Here is a 13,998-nt window from a genome sequence, read left to right as displayed (position 1 = left end):
CAAACATGAATACCCGTGCTTTGCTGCGGGTTTTAAGAACACCGTTTAAGACAATACTACTTAACATAAAAAAAGTTGTATATGTCAATATTTACATGTTTGTTGTTTGAGAAGGTAAATTAGCAACATATTACCGTGATCATAAGATTAACAGCATTAAACTGCTCATTATTCAAAATATTTAGATAGACCATGAACATGTTACTAAATCTAGATTTTCCTACTTCATTGTTTTCGACTCATCTTCATCTTCATTATGTTGAGGTTTAAGGTTTCATCTAGTCTCTACAAATTTTGAAAAAAAAAGAGTTGTTAGTTCGTACATATGAGAAATAAAAGGGGGACATAAAAATAAAACTAAGATAGAGTTCATTTGTGAATTTGAAGGTACAAATGAGATTTTTGTTTCCCTCTATTTTCATCTACTCCATCAGATGCAAAAAGGCTAAAATAAGTGCATTCAAACCAACCCATTTTTTGCACTTCAGTCCTATATCAAATATATCTCAATGATACTAAGCCCTAGTTTAGTACTGCTTAAATTTTTGAAAAGCTGGGATGAAATAAAGTTGAGCTCAATTTTGTGTTTGGTAACTCAGCAACAAAGCACTTATTTCCAAAATTGCTGTGAGAAATAGCTGGAAAGTGGAAGCAACTATTTGCTGCTTTCAAAAATCAAATTTTTAGCACAGTAATAGGGGTGAACAGTAACGTTTAATGAAAGTTTTCAAATGACGATCCTACCCTCACCCCTTGCGTCTCGACTCCCACTTCTCTTCCTTGCTCTGGCATCTCACTTCTCTCCCTCCGGTCTCACTCATTCACTCCCAACAGCCGCCAACCTGAAACTTCCTTCCTCTCACCAATCTCTCTTGTTCTCTAGGTCGCGTTCTCCAGCTCGACGTCCTTCATATGGTAAGCTTCTCATGTCTAAAATTTTGTTATTTATTTGTTTGGATTTTTAAATTTAGGGATGGCAAGGTGAAAAAATTAGGGTTTGTGGAGGAAAGAAGAAAAATTGATTACTTTTCTGCCCGCAGCAAAGTTTGTCGCTCAAGCTGCTCAAACCGAGTCCAAAGGGGTCTCTCTGGGGTTTCGAGCTCCCAATTTTGAGGCACCACATATATACTTGTTCTTTTTAAATTTTGTTTTGAATTATGTTCAAGATTTGTTCTTTATTTTGATTGTTTGGGAATTGGTTTTAGATTCCGAAGCCACTTACTAGGAAAGTTTGGAAATTGGAAGATTTTGAATCACATCCTGCCTTACTGGTGAGTTCTTGCTTTGTGTTTTTCTTCAATGGTGTTTTGGATGGTCATTGTTTGTTTGATTTTCTTATTATCTGTCATATTATATGCCATGTATTGGATATTGGCAGTTGGTTAGAGTGGATATTTTGATTAATTAACATGAATGATGGGTTCTTAAATAACAACTGCAACTGCAAATGACATGACAATTGCTATTTTAGTGGAAATCAGAGGACGTTAAAACGTAATGGTTGTTTCTGTAATGTCGAAAGCAGCAAATGAATAAGCTGCAGAGGACGTTAAAACGTTAAAACGTAATGGTTGTTTCAGAGGATGTTAAAACGTTAAAACATAATGGTTGTTTCTGCAAATGAATAAGCTGCAGAGCTACCTACAATTTGTTCATTGATACAGTGCGGGTTGATATATTTGAATTTTTAAGTTGGCTTCTGTAGAGATTAGAAGGTTGCTTAACTATCCAAAAAGGAAAATAGAGCATATAAGTGGCCGTGGATCTTAGCCTATTTCTGGTTTGGTAGGCTTCGCATTGACTAGTATAATTTTCTCTCTACATGCAAGTTGGTGGGTACTGTCTTGTTTCATCACTCTTGCAAGGCCTGATTTCTTACTCACTTCGGCCAATTTCAGAAGTCCAATGTGGATTATGGATCTTTTGGTTTCAAGAATGTTCTAGTAGATGGTTGGCTGAGGCCCTTTTGATGCCTTATTGTACATTTTCGATCTAGGCTCCTGCTGTTTGATTGCAAAGAAGGGGGCTCTTGCTGTTTGATTGAGGCCCTTTATATACAAATCAGTAGTTGGTATCGATGGCAAAGAAGGGGGGCATCTTCGTCAAATCCTTCAGCTACATGGAATGCCCACAATATATCTATATTTTGTGATATTTGCATCAAGGAGGTTGAGGCCGGAAATCGTCTGGACACTCACTTTAACAAAGAAGGATATGCAAATATTAGAGCTAACTTCAAGGCAGAGACAGGCCATGATTATGAAAGAGTGCAATTGAAAAATAAGTGGGATGCACTTAAAAATGAGTGGAAGTTGTGGAAAGAGTTAGTTGGTAAAGAAACTAGCCTAGGATGGAATTCGAGCAAGGGTACCGTTGATGCCTCTGAGGAATGGTGGAATAATAAAATTCAGGTTTGTGTATTTATCTTTTATTATGTATTATGATATCATGCAATATGTATTAACCATATTCTTTCTTACTTGTAGAAAAAAGGGCATCAGTCCTGAGATGGAGGACAAGTTAGATAGGATGTTCTCGAACATAGTTGTTACTGGTGAACATGCCTGGGCACCTTCTTCTGGAGTACTACCACCAGAGACCAGAGAGGAATCTATATGATAAATTGATTCAGATGATGAGGATGAAATTGAGACTATGTAGGATCTAAGGCAAGCTACTAGGAAGGGAAAAAAAAAACAGCGGCTAACCAAAGAGAATTGCAAAACAAGAAAGTTGATGAGAAAGGGAAAAAAATTGGAGGTGCTGCAAAACTTTGTGGTCAAATTGACCGTCTTGTTGAAGTTTATGAAACTAGGAGTTCTGCAAACTCATTGATGTCCAAACTGCATATAGACAGTAGTATCTTGGAAGTGTTGGCGGCTGTTGCACAATTGCCTAGTTGTGAGCCACCTAGCGAGTTATGACTATTTGCTACATGTTCATTTTGTAGTGCAAAGAAGCGAGAGGGTTTTGCCACGATAAAAGATTTTGAAGTCTAGCTGACTTGGTTGAAATATTTGTTCAACAAACAACAATAAGGAACTAAAACTATGAATTAGGACTATGTGTGATTTGTACTTTGCATTAAGATTATGTGTTGAATGTTGCTACATGTTTATTGAATGTTGGATTATATGTTGAATGTTAAATTATGATTTCTTGTTAAATGTTGGATTATGACTTGTTCTTGAATGTTGGATTATGCCTTCTTAGTGATTGTTGGATTATGACTTGTGGAATGTTGAATTATGTGTTAGGTTACAGGTGTACATTCAATACGACCACCTCTGATGATGATGTTGAGGATTTGGAGGATGGTGTAATTATATGCACTGTAGTGAAAGCTGTTAAAACATATTATTTAAAATATGCCCACAAAACTCCGTGTATGAATTCTTCCCAAACAGGTAATATTTGGTTGATGAAAGTACTACAAAGAAATGATGTGCGATGCTATGAAATGTTTTAGGATGAACAAAGTTGTCTTTTATAGATTATCCAATGACTAGCAAACTAATTATGGATTGAAAGGTTTAAGGAGAATGAATGCCACTGAAATATTAGGAATGTTCTTGCATATGTTGGGATATGGTGTGAAAATAAGATTAGCGCAAGAGAAATTTCAACATTCTGGTGAAACTATTAGTAGATATTTTGGTGTTATGTTAGATATCGTATGTAAGATGACAATAGATATTATCAAACCGATGGATTCGGAGTTTCATGGCATTCCCCAAGAAATAGGGAGAGATACAAGATACATGCCTCATTTTAAGGTAAAGTTTGACTCGTCTTCTAACTTATTTGCAAACTATAAGTGTAGGTTGACTGTTTTCTTCTATATTATTATTTTTAGGATTGTATTGGTGCCATAAATGGAGTACACGTTGAGGCTTCATTATCACCTCCGGATCAAGTTCCATACATTGGTAGGAAAGGAATGCCGACTCAAAATGTTATGGCTGCATGTAATTTTGACATGCAATTCACATTTGCTTGTGCCAGATGGGAAGACACTGCACATGATACAAGGATTTTTCTATTCGTGCTACAGAATCCAAATTTAAACTTTTCTAAACCTCCAATTGGTAATCTTCATACTTAATATAACATTTTACATACTTGCTTTGTATAATTATTACAATACAAAACAAAATTTTCAATTTTCAAGAAAATATTACTTGGTAGATGCGGGGTACCCACAAATGAGAGGTTATTTGGGACCATATAAAAGTGAAAGATATCATTTCCCGAATTTTTGTAGGGGTCCCGAACCAACAGGTCATAAAGAGATATTCAACCACATGCATTCTTCTCTTAGGAGTATCATTGAACAAACTTTTGGGGTATGGAAGAAAAGATAGCCAATTTTAAGGGATATGCCTAATTACCCGTTCAATAAGCAAGTAAAGATTGTCATTGCTACTATGGCTCTTCATAACTACATACAGAGGCATTCTGAACATGATCGTCATTTTGATGACCTTAGGGACTTTTGTCAAGAGAGCTATAGTAGCGATGATGATGATGAAGAATATCAAAATTATCAAGTTGAAGAATCACATAAGATAGAAACATTAAGAAATAGAATAGTGGCAAGTTTGATAAATGCATCTAATTAGACTACTTTCAAGTACATTAACAATATTGTACTAATGAATCCTAGCTATTGAGTCTAAAATATTTCAATTGAAGTAGTTTGTCATACTAATTAATATTTAAGATAAAGTTTATAAATATTTTTCTTTTAAAAATAAAGTATATTTAGTAATTCACCTTTATTTGTTATGAAAATTAAATTAATGGCACATCCACTATTATACCTTTTTTTGTCATTTCATATAGTCACAATTGTTTAACATAAAAGTTTATCGAACACTATAATACTGCTTTTTTTTTTTTTTTTTTTTTTTTTTCCAAAACCACTTTCACAAAAAAGTTAACCAAAAACTTTGCTACTTTATTTCATAGCTACTTATTCTCACAGCATAGCAGAAATAGTTTTTTTTCAAAGCACAACAATACCAAACCAGCCATAATTAGACAGAGTCGGGGAGTTCAAATAAATCACTTATAGCAACAAAAATAGTCAAAAAACAAATGTGTATGTAGAAATTACAATAGTAAAGAAGGTATCGTTATGACGAAGATGTAATAATCTACTAATTAATTTCACAAAGAAACCATATATAAAAGAATCATGTGCAAACAATGCAACATTAGAGTGTTAAAAAGCGAATGAGGATTATCTAAAGTCTGAGAGCAATACAAATGAGTACAATGTTGTAGAATAATATATAAAGTAAGCTGGAAATGGGATTTGATATTCTAGAAAAAATGAAATTTGCAATTTTCTTTGTATGGGTTTGCATTTTGGAACAGGGAGCTCTTAGTGTGGATGGTTTGTTAAATTTAACTCAAAATAATATAACATATAAGTAAACAAATGGGGGACACATAACCAAAAGCTAAAACAGAATTTTCTTATGATAAAGAGGGAGAATATATAATCCGTTTTTCGCTCTTCTTTCATCTGCTCTATCAGATACAATGTGCGACAAAAGGAGTGCATTTAAATTAGAAAGAGTTGTGTTAGGCATAATTGGACAAAGAAAAGCTCTTTATAGCAACAAAAACCAAAAACTGCCTTATAATTGGACAAAGAAAGAGGAAGATCAGAAGAAACAAAGAAAAGGCCCTTAAAAATTTGGCAGAACCATTCTCAACACGTGAACCAAAAAATAGAGGCATTTCCAAAAACTCAATATCAATATGCAGTGAAAAGAAAATAATGTCTGAGCAAGGAAAAAGAACAAAAAAAAAAATATTATATACTGAGCAACGATGTAGAATTCATACGAATGCAATACTTTCCTTTCAAATGAAAACTTGTAGGAAAAAAAAAACAAAAACCAAATGAAATAACATGGCAGGAAAATTGAGGGGGAAAATAAATTAAAAAAAGTAAATAGAAAAACAAAGAGGACGACTGATGTTATCCAACGTACTTAATTTCTCTCGAGTATAAAGACAGCTTACATATTTCTTGACCATATGAGATCAGTAGTTGATATAATTAGTCCAACCGCAAAGGAACCCAATTCAACGCTTAAACCCAGCTTATCATTTATTTTCAATCGCACTAAATAAAATAAAGATACTAAACAATAATCATATTACAACTATAGATGTGGAAATTTTCATTTGCCATAATTTATAACAACTATGATTAATATTTTTTAAAAGAGAGTATAAAACTCACTTGTAATTGCAGTAGATTTGCAAAACTTCCAAAAATATATCCACAAAAGCTAGATAACAACACCTATCCAAAGTAGGTTCAAAAAAAATAAATAAATAAATTTAGGCAAGAACCAAAATAAATTTTAAAAACCACATATACAATCATAAGAGAAGTCTAACAGTCTAGCTAGTTGCTAATCAGTCTTAGCAATATGGTAAAAGTGAAGCAAAAAGCTTACTTTTTGCACACTAGAAGAAATAGAAAAAAGGGTTGTTTTTTTTTTTTTTTTTTTTGGAAAAAGTTTTGAGAGGTGAGCTTCCTTAATTAATGCTAGATTTGGTATCTCTATTTTCTTTTCTTTTTTTGGTCGAAAATCCATTCTTTAATGAAAGGGAGAGAAACTTTGATCAAGAAACACATAGACAGGGGAGAGAACACAGGCGCCCCAACGATCAATAAACAAAAAGAAATACAGGTCAAAGCTAAGATCCAGAAGCAAAACCACCTAAGAAATCAATGGCTGAAGTGGAAAGAGATAAGACTTTGAGCGAAGCTCTAGTCAAGAGTACCAAACAGCCACCCAACTTTAGGAATCTAAGCTTAGCGAGGGCAAGGAAGTCCATCCAAGTTCAAGTATTTTGTTTTGTCATCTAAGTTAAGGAATTAATTCATTTCTTTTCCAAAATATTCATCTTCTACATTTTGTCTTCTTATAGCTCTTAGGAAATTTGTGGTGGAGGGTTAAAATTCTGAAACAGTGACCTCTTTGTGCATCTGATCCGTAATAGTGCACAAAGAAACAAACCAAACATTCCAACTCATTTCATAACCCAAAAAAATATCTAAATGGAAACTGTGATCTCCACCACAAAGACTTGGGAATTCTCCATTGTAAAATCTTAATAAAAAGAAGACCCAAATAAAACTAATACACATTCCTAAATTTCTCAGTGGGGTTTTACCAAAAATTTGTGAATCAAAATCCAATACAAATCCAAACTAAACACAGTATACAATTTCAATAACCAAGATATATTATAAAAATTAAAAAAATTTAATGGGCCTAATTTTTTTTTCAAGCTCACTGAGCATCACAAATCAAGCAAATGATCATATGCATGTTTATTTATGTATGTATAAAACTGTTTATATATGTTATGATAATATAATATATATTATATGTACAGAATGAGAAAGAAATCGAAGGTTGTTACAAGCAGTAAGAGGTATTGGGCATACCTATTAGTTGCTGAACCACTTTAGATTATAGCAGTCGGCGTCGTCCGAAGGCTAAATTTTTTTCTGGGTTCAGAGGAGATTCCCATAGAACTGCAAGCAAATATACATGGGATTAGAATAGAAGTAGAAATGTATGCAAATTTATGAAAAAACATTTTAACAATGAATAGCAACACAAATAATCTTTTCTTCTTTCTTCATCGAAAACAAATCAGTGGGGCCATGCCGGTATGACTGAATATACGGATCTGGGCAGGGATAGTGGCGCCCATTCCTAACCAGTTTCGAAAAGGTTCGCTCATGCTGGAGTGAGCATCCCCACTTAGTAATCGGTCCGCTAGTTCACGCGGAAAAGGGAAGGAAAGAGTTTTATTCTTGACAGCCTTCTCAGTGCATGAGGAATGAAAAGCGGAAAGAGCTTATTTGTGAAAAGAAAATAATGAAGTTCTTTCCTTTACCGCACTACCCCTTCCAATTCTACTTCCCCTACTCCCATGCTCAAATGGACCACTTTTCCTAACATAATTTTTTTTTGTATCGGCTTCCCCCAATCTTCTGTCCCTCCCACGGTAATCATTTTGACGATCCCTTACCAAAGTTCCCCTTCCAGTTCTACCTTCTCTACTCCCATGCTCTGATTCACCATTTTTCCAAACATAACTTTTTCTTGACACCTCCTGAGAAGCACGATCAGTTTTCGACTTTGTTTCTTCCTATAACATACTTGCTGAATTGTCCCAAGACGACTTACTACTATCTCCATCTAAACTCTTTGCCGCTCTCCCCCAAGAACCATTATCACTAACTTCCTCTAACCTCTTTGCAGATTCCTCCCAAGACAAAACAGATGTCTTCGCCCTAGTTCCTTTTTCCAACCCTTTTGCTCCTTTAGCTTTTGCTGCCGGCAACCACAGAAGTATTTTCCCATCTCATCCCACACCACTCCCTCCATTCACTTTCTGACCAGACTAGATCGAAAAACCTCGTCCTCTTACAAAACACCAATTCTGTGTACCACTTTTCATCCTAAACCCCTTAAATTCATTGAAAAAGAAAACCTAATTGCTTGCATTAAAAGACTTCCACAGACAGTTGAATAACATAATACAAATTCGTATCTGTAAAAGTAGACTCCATTTAAATAAGAATAATTAGGTTTAGGAGAAATACCCAAAACAGTTAACCCTTCACTTCTACTTGTTTTGGTCCTTGCTGCAAAAAAGCAGGTGTGTCGTTATGCACAGCAGATTTTTTTTCTTGCCGGTCCAGCAACGACCACTAACACAACAGGGACAATTAAAAGGTCAACCACTTCAACAAAAAACCTACTTTACACAAATTTATTGAATAAGAATCAAAATAATTAGATTAAATCCAATATTAAAACAAAGATCAGAAAATGAAATTGAAATTGAAGGAAATTATCATTGCGGTACCAACAAAAAAAAAAAAAGAAACCCAGAAATCTAAATTAATAAAAAAAATCCAAACAACTGAAAAACCCACCCCAGTTGAATCGAATAAATCCCAGGAAACTCAAATAAAAAAATTAAAAATGTGAAATTACTGAATAATTTTGAAAATTAGGGTTTAGGATGAAGAAATGAGGGAGAATATGAAGGACCTTTTGCAGTGGTAATAGGAAGCTGTCAAGAATTTCTTGTCAACTTTGTGGGGGAGATACCAGTAGAATCGCAGAGAGAGAAGTCGAGCCCTCCAACAGAAAACCTACTTCACACAAATTTATTGAATTATAATCAAAATAATGAGATTTAATCTAAAATTAAAACTAAAATCAGAAAATGAAATTGAAAATGAACGAAACCCTAACCGAATTGAAGCCCTTCTTAAAAAAAAAACAAAACAAAACAAAAGCCTATTCTTTCACACCAAGAGACCGGTACTCCAGAGAAGGAATTGAAAATTTTTCTTCTTTAACATGAAAACAAAAATATAAAACACAGAGATTTCGATTAGCTTTAAAAATCGACCATTGCACACCAAATTCACAATGTAAGCTAATTTGAGGCTGTAGAGTAGGAATATCACCTTGTACTAACCCAAAAAATGTCGGAAATGCCTGAAACCGTTCGGAAAAAACTCGGATGTTTGTCGGAAAAATCCACCGCGAGCTGGGTTTATGGAACTCCTCGGTCTAGGGGCAGATTCAAGCATGCAAAACTCGAATGTTGTTGTTGGGACTCTCCTGAGTTGAATAGATGTGGTTGCAGGGCCGGCCGCGACCGGAAAACTTATGAAAGTCGCCGAGAATGTTGAACCCAAACTGGGTCTGAGGGTTCGGATGCTGGGCTTGTGAAAATCTTCGTTCATGGAAGGAAAGGAAGGAAGAGAGCAGCAGGAGGGGTGCGTAGAGGCAACGTGTTGGGACTTTGGGAGGGGTTGGGAAAGAAGAACGCACCGGAAGCAAATGGAAAAGCCCGGCTTTTTCAGTCTCCTTCCTTCTTAAATATGAAGGACACGTGTAAGGGCTGGTTTGGTATTGTTGTGCTTTGAAAAAAAGCTGATTTTGTTGTGCTGTGAGAATAAGCAGCTGTGAAATAAAGCAGCAGAGTGTTTGGTAAACTTTTTTGTAAAAGTGTTTTTGAAAAAAAAAAAACAGTATTATAGTGTTTGGTAAACTTTTATGTAAAACAGATGTGAAAAAAAACGGATTTTTCAAAGCTGGGTTTTGCAGCTTCTTGTTTTTGGCTTTTTGTCACCCAAAACTGTGAAAAAAAACTGAAACTGAATGTTTACCAAACACAAAAATAGCTCCCAGCTATTTTTTATACCAGTTTTTTTCAGAATTACCTCAGTACCAAACCAGGTCTAAATCATGGTAGAAATGAGAGCTCTATATAAACTTAGGTCCCTAAATATTTTCAGCAAGTCAAATGACAATATTCTAAAAACGAAAACTACATTCTGGTTCTCAAGAAATATTCTAAGTTATGAAAGGCCTGAAGTTGAAATAAAGAAGCCTCAGAAATAACAACTCCGATTTGTTTTGGTCCTATGATCACTCACTCCCAAGTTATCAGATTCTCAATACCATTTTTTCAAAACGTTGTATCTCCCAATTTATCAAATTCTCAATACCATTTTCTCAAAAACTTGCATACAACAACTAACCTTCTATTGTTTTCAATGTTTATTGATTACCGAGCAGTGTAAATTTCAGATCCTTCCTTTAAAGTTAGAGCAGATAGGCACTCTAATTGTAAAAAAAAAACACATAAAACAAAGAGTAAAAAAGATACATGGGATAGATGGAAACTTGTTTGCAATTTCCCATGTATATCCATAGCATGATTTTGAATTAATCTGCACAAAAAATAAGTTTTGCAGGACACACAATATCAGGGAAAAAAGGGTACACAGAGATTATGATAGGCTGTGGGATGTTGTGATAGGCTTCTTGTTAATAGTACATGTTACATCAAATTCTTTATAAACACCTCTAGGTAACAAAAGTAAGCATTCTTCACTAATTAACTCTCTCAAATAGGCTCAATTTTCAATTTAAATTTGGTCAACCGTTTGGAGTGCTTAACGTTTTTAGATTCTTCATTTCTTAAATCGACTAAAAAGAGCAAAAATTAAAATGAAATTAAAAAGATGAACCTGGTGGTCGTTGCCACTGCCGATGAGGAGATCGAGGGGATTGATTTTAGCTTATCGGTTGAAAAGTTGGCTTTCATCATTCTTCTTCCCATTCAGGTTCTATTATGTGTCTTCTTGTTCCTTCAAAACACTACCAGTAGTTCCAACCACGTGCCATTGGATCATAATCCAAATAATAACATAAAAGTCTTGGAAGCTGGAAAAAAAATAAATAAATAAAATAAAATCTATCACATCAAGTTCAAGCATCCACTTACGACAAACTAATGTGTGCAGACGGGGCATTCATGTGGCTTCCCTTTCTCCAGCCAAAACCAAACAACATCATGCTCATCCTCTACAATTAAAATACAACAAAAAAAAAAAGACGTCAAAATGATAGGAATAAAAATTTAAGAGATTCATTTTTTCTCATATTCTCAATCTTCTCTATCAAATCAGCTAACTCTTTTCAACAACATTCCCACCTTCGATCTCCCATCGTTTTCCATCCATTTACTCTCATGTAACAGCAAAAAGTTTCCAGCTTTCGCGCAGTTCGATGGGCCCACCAGCCACAAAATCTCGCTGAGGAAGAAGCTCACTAACTTCATTCCTTTAAACCCACGTTCTGAATTTCAGTTTTTGAATAGTAATTTTGTTGATTATGAGAGTCAATCTAGCAATTCGATTTCTGATGATAGTGTGAAAGAGAGTAAATTTGGTAATGGGGTTGCTTACGATAGTGTAGCCGAAACAGGTAATGCAGAAGAATCAAATTCAAAACGTCTTGGTGATTCGGTTTTGTTGAGTAAATTGGAGAGTTGGATGGAGCAGTATAAGAGGGATACTGAGTACTGGGGCATTGGTTCGGAGAGAAGAAACCATCCACAAAGTGAGTAAACTACCACGTGATATAGAAAATGACCACTATTGGAAATAGGATCACACTACAAAAGAGCAAAGAGTGAGCAGCTAATATGGTGTGTGTGTGTGTATGTGTGTGTGTGTGAGCAAAAAGCAGTCTTAAAGAAGGAGAACGAAGCTTTGATCTCATTAGCTACTACATAATGGATGCATAAAAAAAAATCCACGCACATATGACATTAGCGTAAAATTATATGAAATGGGTTCAGTCTAAAACTTGTAATAAGCTAAGTTGTACATTTCTTGAATTCATCCTGCAAAAGGCTAGTTCTCTGTCTTAGCTAACTTGTAATATACTTCTACTTTTAGAAAGAAAGAAAAATAGATTATAAATACATGCCAACAATCTAAGTTTAAGTTCCTATCACTACTAAAGCATTCCATCTTTCAACTCTAAATCTTAAGAATAATCAGAAATCCACCAACTTTAAAGATATTTGACCCTCCCCACAACATAGAATTGATGGTTTACACACACAGTATCAAACAGAAAATAATATTCATATGAACATGATTTGGACGAAATAGGAGCCAGAAGAAAGAAATGCCCACCATCTTGTCATGAACTTTTTTGATGCCCAACTTCTAACAACTTTGGAAAACGTCTGCACAGAGATAAAAAAAAAAAAATCAGAATGATTGTTATGAAGATTAAGAAAAAGGAGCACAAACACTCAAGGCATCGGAAAACTTATGCCCCAACCTAGGCCATCAAAAAGTAACAAACTTTGACACGCCGTAAACGTTTCTTCTTCTTCTTCCGATTCAGAGTGTATTATGCGTCTTGCCCAGTTGTATTATGTTGAAAAGCTGGACTGAGCATTCATGTGGCTTCCCTTTCTCTGGCCAAAACCAAACAACAGCTTGCTCATCCTCTACAATTAAAATACAGCCAAAAAAAAAAATCAAAATAATAAGTTAAAATTTAAAATCGTTGGGTTCAATATTTTATCAATTGTTGTTTCTGAGTTGTGTTTTTTTGCAGATTTTCACAACCAAAAAAAAATCCTTAATACCCAGACCTAAATTTCTTGTTCGGATTTTATTAGATTTTTTTATACCGTATAACTTGCAATTTCCTTTGTGTTTGAGAAGATAAACTGCTTTTGTAAAGAACTTTTGAATTCTAAATTAGGATAAATTGCTTACCTTTAGCAAAACGGGTTCTACTGCTATTCTTCACAAGCAATGATGAATGTTTAGGTGCCACTGCTAGCTGGGATTGTGCTAGTTGTTGCACACGCGGCGTTGAGGTGGATCGATGCGCTGCCGTGGATGAAGAGAGCTCTGCGTTGTTGCCTGGTTATGTGGCGTGATTATGTGAATTCATGGATTTGGATGAATCAGTGATGCGGTGGTTTGGGTAAACTATATGGAGAAACAATTTACAGTCTCACACAGTGAGGAATCATCCAGAGAAAAGGTGAGTCGAGAAACTGAAACAGTGTGGGGAGGAAGAATCCAGAAATGAAATAAAAGACCAAAGAGAGAGAAAGCAGAAAGGCGAGCGAAAGGAAGAGAGAAGGAAGACATTTAGTGGATTTGTGTTTGTCGTTCGTGGGTTCCGATTGCAGAGATCTGCACTGGAAGGGAATGGAAAAGTTTACTGAACCTTCGAGAGAGAGCTTAAGAAATCTGAGAGGGAACACGCGTCCACCATGTGTAAACCTGGCAGAAATGAAATTAAACAGATCAAGTAGGGGTAAAATTGGGAGGACACTATGCTTATGAACAGTGTTTCAGTTCATTTTCTCTTTTAGTATATATATAATTTTTATGCAAGAAACTATTTTGTTTTGATGTTCCTTGCTTGCTGTTATTGTGGTTTCCTAAAAGTCCATTTTATAACCATTTCGTTTTTAATTTTCATTTTCTAACTACGGAATGGATAGGATTAAACAAAGGTTTGTGAGTCGAGAAAATGTCCATTTTATAACCATTTCGTTTTTAATTTTCATTTACTCTATTGGCCAATTTTAGTCCCT

At 34.9% G+C, this 13,998-nt stretch overlaps 1 long non-coding RNA gene and 2 pseudogenes across 7 annotated transcripts; 2 read left to right on the top strand and 1 right to left on the bottom strand.

Annotated features, from left to right (window-relative positions):
* Positions 1 to 44: 44 nt before the first annotated feature.
* Positions 45 to 13,671, bottom strand: LOC137730342 (uncharacterized). 6 transcript variants are annotated; one of them, XR_015952644.1, is made up of 13 exons: positions 13,163 to 13,671; positions 12,717 to 12,888; positions 12,566 to 12,618; positions 11,828 to 11,943; positions 11,575 to 11,702; positions 11,365 to 11,444; positions 11,108 to 11,237; positions 9,533 to 10,034; positions 9,108 to 9,211; positions 8,654 to 8,695; positions 7,484 to 7,573; positions 6,263 to 6,325; positions 45 to 285 (listed from the first exon to the last, which is right to left on the bottom strand). It is a non-coding gene; the product is annotated as an uncharacterized LOC137730342 (long non-coding RNA). The 6 variants fall into 6 exon arrangements; XR_015952641.1 differs by having other exon boundaries at positions 11,575 to 12,036; positions 13,163 to 13,633; XR_015952643.1 differs by lacking the exon at positions 6,263 to 6,325 and having other exon boundaries at positions 11,828 to 12,036; positions 13,163 to 13,633.
* Positions 1,150 to 4,622, top strand: LOC148693568 (uncharacterized; annotated as a pseudogene). Its single transcript, XR_015952126.1, has 2 exons — positions 1,150 to 4,088; positions 4,171 to 4,622. The product of XR_015952126.1 is annotated as an uncharacterized LOC148693568 (transcript).
* On the top strand, positions 2,351 to 3,036 carry LOC137728049 (uncharacterized; annotated as a pseudogene).
* Positions 13,672 to 13,998: the final 327 nt, after the last annotated feature.

This window comes from Pyrus communis, chromosome 10 (genome assembly GCF_041283825.1).
Source record: "Pyrus communis isolate YQ-2024b chromosome 10, ASM4128382v1, whole genome shotgun sequence".
In the NCBI taxonomy this organism is placed as follows: domain Eukaryota; kingdom Viridiplantae; phylum Streptophyta; class Magnoliopsida; order Rosales; family Rosaceae; genus Pyrus; species Pyrus communis.
This window is presented reverse-complemented; position numbering and strand designations above follow the sequence as displayed.